This window comes from Clytia hemisphaerica, unplaced genomic scaffold (assembly GCF_902728285.1).
Source record: "Clytia hemisphaerica strain Z4C2 unplaced genomic scaffold, Clytia hemisphaerica genome assembly, whole genome shotgun sequence".
NCBI lineage: Eukaryota > Metazoa > Cnidaria > Hydrozoa > Leptothecata > Clytiidae > Clytia > Clytia hemisphaerica.
In genome coordinates, this window is record NW_027103529.1 from 188,527 (window position 1) to 196,068 (window position 7,542).

The following is a 7,542-nucleotide window of genomic DNA, read 5'->3' on the forward strand; positions in this document are numbered from 1 at the left end:
TTTGGTCACTAAACGAGACGGCCACAAGAAGACCTTTAGAGCCTTTTACGGCGCGCTAGTTATTTTGACACGATTTTTTGCGGTATTGTTCTGGATAGATCACCAACCAGATTTATTTCGCCTGCAGAGCTTTGGATGGACAGACCATTGAACTTTTTAGATGACGTTTAATTCCACGCATGGGTTCGTACCCACAACCATGAGATTAGAAGTCTGACACTCTACCTACTAGGCCGTGTTTCTCATCAAGCATGTAGGTGAAACATTTAATAGTTTGGTTACAACAAAAACTGAGACGGCGTCAAATTTTTTGATAGAAGTACGGCAGCTTTCTATCTCGAGTTCATTTACGATTATGTGCGAAATTGTTCATGTCGGACCAGATCTGTGTTCACAATCCAGGGTTATTATTCACTCCTCCAACTTGGGATAGTCCAATTGTTGATTCTCCGAAACCTCCGTCAACACTGACGAGCTGTGATGATATTGATGCGGATTTGAACACTGATTTCGAATTAGAAGTCTGGCGTCTTAACCACTTAACCATATACTCTTTGGCGATTTGGTAACTTCTTCGATCTGGAAAGGGATAAGATTTCTAACATAACATTTCTTAAAATGGAGGATATGAAGCTTAACGTCCGTACAATGGGACAGGGTTCAAACCCCGCTTGGTACTATAAGACTGTTCATCTAAAGTTTCCAGACCATCTGAAAAGAACGACAAATAACTATTTAAAAGCGACAAAAAGAACGACAAACCCTAACCCTAACTATCAAAGAATGGGATATTTGGGTGAGCTGGAAACATTACATGAACTAACTTCTATAATAGACCTTTTCATAAATTACGTCACGAACAACACTTGCCTCGTTTCAAAATTATTGCCATGGTGATTGGATTATAAATCCTATTGGATTTTATTAAAACTACTTTCTGTTCATAAAAGAAAATCATTTAATGTCTCAAGGGACAAAATCACCTTGGTAATTGTTTGAATAAGTACGAGACAAGTGATGTCTATTGATACCTGAACGTACCTTCTTCCGGGCACCTAAACCTTATCGGGGAAAAAATGTCGGAATTTTACTTCTATAAGTGCAATGTAAATTTTTTTTCGCCTGCGGCGCTTCGTTTTATTTTACGATTTTTTTTCAAAACTACTATCAGCATTGAATTGCGAAAAGTCAAAGCAAGAGAAGTGTTGTGTATCCACCAGGGGTTGAGATTGATCGAACCTGCTCGCTGTGGTTTTTGTGGTCTTATTTCTCCTTTTTAGAATGTCTTTTTTTAGCTTTTTGACCTTTCTTGCACCAAATTTTTTTGCCTGCCGCGCCACAATTACAAAGAACCCTTATTCCTGCCAACTTTCGAATTTTTGGGGCCTCTTTCAGCCATTGATTTTTAATGGGGAGTAAAGTAAGACTAGGAAATAACAAGTAAATAGATATCAAGTTATCATTACCATCACCTTCGTATAAATAAAAGTTTCTTATCTCGGAGATTCCGCGCGTTACTTTCAACCAGTCACTGCTCTTACAGTTTAATATTTTCACTTAATGGTAGAGGGCTTAAATAAGGACAAAAATACCTGGGGCGCCAATTTGAACGAACAAATTAAGCCAGGCCGCTACTGCGCTACTTCCTTATTTCACTCTCGGGTACCTAATAGCCGTCCCCCCGCTAATTAATTTTTCGAAAATTTTCCACCCAGGACATTCTTATTCCAACCCCCCAGCTTATTGATTTTTGGGAAAATGTTTTTAAAAGTTCCCTCTCATGTCCTAATTCTGCTGTATTAGCCTCCTTTTTAAAAGTTTTCCACCCAGGACATTTCTATTCCAACCCCCCCCCCCCGATTCTTAATATTTTCATTATTTTCATTATCTTCAGTTCCTTCCTGTTCACACGCGTTTCTTAATATATTCCGTCAATATATTCCGTCAAAATACGGATAACTTTTCTACATTCTCTTAGCTGAATTCAAGTTTTACGTCACTTCTAACCAATCGAATGGCTTCCAGCCAAGCAACTTGGATCAAAAAAGATATCAAATTCCCTGAGACGAAATATATTACCATTGGTAAGTTTTAAACATTTTTTTCCAATATTTGCACTGATTTTATTTATTTTCTTCCGTTTGATATTTGTTGAAAATTGTGAAAGAATTCGATTGAAAAGATCCAAAAGATCATTGAGATAATCAATTAAATAATTTATTTTCAGATATCGGATCGAGACTCGTGCTTGTCGTGTCGAGCGTTTGTCTACGTTGAAGACAGGCAGGATGATAATGAAAACCTACCAGAACAAAGGGTAAAACTCGACCAGAAATTGCAAACAAGCAGTGGTATAAAATTCTTTTTATCCTGTATAAGCGGTACCACGTCGAATGGACATGGCAGCGAAGTCTCCAGACCGTGCATTTCTTATTTCATTTGTTTTGATAAAAACACTGACGAAGAAGCTGTTTTTTCGTTATTCCATGATAACGAAATGGATCCAACAGTAAAAAAGATCGGAAAAAGTGACAACAAAAAGAACAAGGATGATATTTTGAAAGAATTGGCAATCGTTTTAAAGGTAATTTTTTAATGGTTTTTAACGGCAAGTTTGATTGTTTCGTGTGGTTTCAGTATGGATCTTTAAATTTTGAAAAGCCTTGACTTGAATTGATTTTGCTTGTCAGTTTTAAGAGTATATAACCAAACTATAACCAAAATGTTGTGTAGAGGGACTTATATCAATTTTTTAAAGTTTACAGATATTCGCAACTGTTCGTTTTCAGGATCACAACAGCGCGTATGCCAGAAACATAATGGAAAATCCGACAAACATCCAACAGAACAGCAAACAGCCAGCAAAAAACCCCGAAGAATGTTTGCAAATCAGACACTTGGTGGAAATGTTACTAATGCCGTTACCAATCTCAAAATTCAAGGCTGCCTCAACGTAAAATTTGAAAATTCGTTTTCAGTGGTACCAGAAGTTACTCAAAATAATCAACAAAACGACTTGGAGCATCCTGTGAAAGCTATTGATGATGTAAATAAGTTCATGATGAAATATGACTATCGTTTAAACAATGGAAACGTTTATTGTAAACCGGACGAAGGTAATTATAAGTCTGATTCACTGTAATAGAAACAAAGATTTAACCCAAAACCCAATGCTAACATATTCTCTCTGATCGGCCGAAAATTATCACAAATTTGATTTTTGATTTAATGGCTATTACGAGATATATTCAGTCACCATAAAATTCGAACTACTTTCTTTTGATAAAATGTGACAAGTGTTTTGATTTTAAATTTCAGCATCTTTTGCATTCGTACACGTATGTGACGCAAGTCAATTTCTACATATGCTACAAAAGAATCCAGAAATTGGCCTCGAAGTCTACAAAAATTTCAGCATGTTGCAAAAGAACATGAGCAGTCCTTATTGTCAGGTATGCAAAGTCAAGATTTGAATTTTTGATATACATCTCTATAGATTTGAACTTTTGTTGTTAATCCTTGAGCCCTTGTTTGAGATCGTCATTTCAAGCTAAATTGGTTACAGGCCCTTGGGCCCTTTATTTTTTTGATCTTGACATTAAGAGAAGGGTGGAAGGCGTTGGCGTTCCACCAATTTGAACTTAGAAATTTTTTAAGTAAATCTGTCAAAATTTGAGCCCTTTTTGTTAATCCTTTAGCCCTTCATTGAGACCGTCGTTTTCAAGCAAAATTGGTTACAGGCCCTTAGGCCCTCTATTTTTGTGATTTTGACATTAAGAAAAGGGTGGAATGCGTTGGCGTTCCACCCATTTGAACTTAGAAATTTTATGTAAATCTCTCAAAATTTGAGCCCTTGTTGTTAATCCTTGAGCCCTTCATTGAGACCGTCGTTTTCAAGCAAAATTTGTTACAGGCCCTTAGGCCCTCTTTTTTTGTGATTTTGACATTAAGGGAAAGGTGGAAGGCGTTGGCGTTCCACCCATTTGAACTTAGAATTTTTATGTAAATCTCTCAAAAATTGAGTCCTTTTTGTTAATCCTTGAGCCCTTCATTGAGACCGTCGTTTTCAAGCAAAATTGGTTACAGGCCCTTAGGCCCTCTATTTTTGTGATTTTGACATTAAGAAAAGGGTGGAAGGCGTTGGCGTTCCACCAATTTGAACTTAGAAATTTTTTAAGTAAATCTGTCAAAATTTGAGCCCTTGTCGTTAATCCTTGAGCCCTTCATTGAGACCGTCGTTTTCAAGCAAAATTGGTTACAGGCCCTTGGGCCCTTTATTTTTGTCATCTTGACATTAAGAGAAAGGTGGAAGGCGTTGGCGTTCCACCCATTTGAACTTAGAAATTTTATGTAAATCTCTCAAAAATGAGCCCTTTTTGTTAATCCTTGAGCCCTTCATTGAGACCGTCGTTTTCAAGCAAAATTGGTTACAGGCCCTTAGGCCCTCTATTTTTGTGATTTTGACATTAAGAAAAGGGTGGAATGCGTTGGCGTTCCACCCATTTGAACTTAGAAATTTTATGTAAATCTTTCAAAATTTGAGCCCTTGTTGTTAATCCTTGAGCCCTTCATTGAGACCGTCGTTTTCAAGCAAAATTTGTTACAGGCCCTTAGGCCCTCTTTTTTTGTGATTTTGACATTAAGGGAAAGGTGGAAGGCGTTGGCGTTCCACCCATTTGAACTTAGAATTTTTATGTAAATCTCTCAAAAACTGAGCCCTTTTTGTTAATCCTTGAGCCCTTCATTGAGACCGTCGTTTTCAAGCAAAATTGGTTACAGGCCCTTAGGCCCTCTATTTTTGTGATTTTGACATTAAGAAAAGGGTGGAATGCGTTGGCGTTCCACCCATTTGAACTTAGAAATTTTATGTAAATCTCTCAAAATTTGAGCCCTTGTTGTTAATCCTTGAGCCCTTCATTGAGACCGTCGTTTTCAAGCAAAATTTGTTACAGGCCCTTAGGCCCTCTTTTTTTGTGGTTTTGACATTAAGGGAAAGGTGGAAGGCGTTGGCGTTCCACCCATTTGAAGTTAGAATTTTTATGTAAATCTCTCAAAATTTGAGCCCTTTTTGTTAATCCTTGAGCCCTTCATTGAGACCGTCGTTTTCAAGCAAAATTGGTTACAGGCCCTTGGGCCCTTCATTTTAAGAACTTAAACTTTGACATTTTTGAATTCAAAGTCTTAGTCCGTGTTGAGCCCATTTGGCCCGTTAGAGGCCCTTCTATCTTAGCCTATTTTCCTTATGAGCCCTTCGGCCCATCGTTTCTTTGAAAGCATTTCGAAATCATTTGAATCGGTTCCAGAGAATAACATGTAATACTTGATAAATACACAAGGCCCGTCATCAGGGGCCTCTTGTATCTATGAGGCCCGTCATGAAGGGCCTCTTGTATCTATGAGGCCCGTCATGAAGGGCCTCTTGTATCTATGAGGCCCGTCATGAAGGGCCTCTTGTATCTATGAGGCCCGTCATGAAGGGCCTCTAGTATCTATGAGGCCCGTCATGAAGGGCCTCTTGTATCTATGAGGCCCGTCATGAAGGGCCTCTTGTATCTATGAGGCCCGTCATGAAGGGCCTCTTGTATCTATGAGGCCCGTCATGAAGGGCCTCTTGTATCTATGAGGCCCGTCATGAAGGGCCTCCCATATAGGCTCCAATTTATATATTAGCTAAAGTTGCAAATACATTAATAATGAGTACCTAACAACTTCATATTTAAAAAATCTAAGGGCTCACGGGCTCATAAGGAAACTGGGTGAAATTTGATCGGCTCAGGAATGGCTCAGGAAGGGCCTAACGGGCCTTAAAATGGAAAAAAGAAATCAAACAAAATCAATAAATTTTGCATTTTAAACGTAGCTGGCTCACGGGCCTGTAAGCTATTTGCACCAAAAATGACGGGCTCCAACACGGGCTCACAGGTTTAGATAAAGAGCTTCAAATATTCAGACTTTTTGGATAAAAATTAGAGGGTGCAACGCCTTCCACCCAGTGAAATCAACAAAGATGAATAACTAAGAAATTGAATCGTATGAACCATATTTTTATTCTGCTTATAGTTATAAACTAGAAATTTTGAACAACAAAATATTTTGTACAAAGATCATTTTTTGTTTTGATCCGCTGCTTTGGCTGTTTTTTCACCTTTTTGGTCTTCAAACTTGATATCTTCTAGCCATGTTGGCATTTTTCTTCGGTAGCGAACTTTGTAAAGTTTTCGGCGCTTGAACATCAATGAGCCATTTTCCTCATGAGTGAGAATTTCATACTCTGTGTCGATACCACTCGAATCGCCAGACTCTAAATAAACAACATCTCCTACTCGCTTTGGCATTTTGATGTTCTCTCTTCAGTGTTTAAACGTAAAAGAAATTACAAAATTAATAGTGCTAGTATTTGGGAACTTCTTGCTCGTCAGAACGAGGCTGTTTTAATGACTTCATTTTTAAGGCATGCGCAGTCTCTCAGAAGTGGTAGCAGTAATAATCAATCAACTTTGCATTTGAAAATAGCTGGCTCACGGGCCTGTAAGTGATTTGCACCAAAAACGAGGGGCCCCAACAAGGGCCAAAGGATTTTAAAAAAGGGCTCAATTTATTTATATATCTTCTCTAAAATGACTAAATCCATGACAGGGTGGCGCCCAAATACACCCTATGGCGTGTAGATCGTTGTGAGATATTGCTCTTTGTAATACTGTGCTTCCAAATTGACGGGCCAAGGGCCTACAAGTAATTTGCACCAAAAATGACGGGCTTAAGCAAGGGCCAAAGGCTTTTAAAAAAGGGCTCAATTTATCTACATATTTTCTCTAAAATGACTAAATCCATGAAAGGGTGGCGCCCAAATGCACCCTATGGAGTGTAGATCGTTGTGAGATAATGCTCTTTGTAATACTGTGCTTCCAAATTGACGGGCCAAGGGCTTACAAGTAATTTGCACCAAAAATGACGGGCTTAAGCAAGGGCCAAAGGGTTTTAGAAAAGGGCTCAATTTATCTACATATTTTCTCTAAAATGACTAAATCCATGAAAGGGTGGCGCCCAAATACACCCTATGGCGTGTATATCGTTGTGAGACATTGCTCTTTGTAATACTGTGCTTCAAAATTGACGGGCCAAGGGCTTACAAGTAATTTGCACCAAAAATGACGGGCTTAAGCAAGGGCCAAAGGCTTTTAAAAAAGGGCTCAATTTATCTACATATTTTCTCTAAAATGATTAAATCCATGAAAGGTGGCATCTAAATACACCCTATGGCGTGTAGATCGTTGTGAGATGCTCTTTGTAATACTGTGCTTCCAAATTGACGGGCCAAGGGCTTACAAGTAATTTGCACCAAAAATGACGGGCTTAAGCAAGGGCCAAAGGGTTTTAGAAAAGGGCTCAATTTATCTATATATTTTCTCTAAAATGACTAATCCATGAAAGCGTGGCACCCAAATACACCCTATGGCGTGTAGATCGTTGTGAGATAACGCTTTTTGTAAAACTGTGCATCCAAACTGACGAGCCAAGGGCCTACAGTCGATTCGGCTCGAA

The 7,542-nt window shown here is 38.5% G+C and overlaps 1 long non-coding RNA gene across 1 annotated transcript; it reads left to right on the plus strand.

Annotated features, from left to right (window-relative positions):
• The first annotated feature begins 2,460 nt into the window (after positions 1 to 2,460).
• Positions 2,461 to 3,446, plus strand: LOC136799642 (uncharacterized). Its single transcript, XR_010845541.1, has 3 exons — positions 2,461 to 2,584; positions 2,790 to 3,116; positions 3,319 to 3,446. It is a non-coding gene; the product is annotated as an uncharacterized lncRNA (long non-coding RNA).
• Positions 3,447 to 7,542: the final 4,096 nt, after the last annotated feature.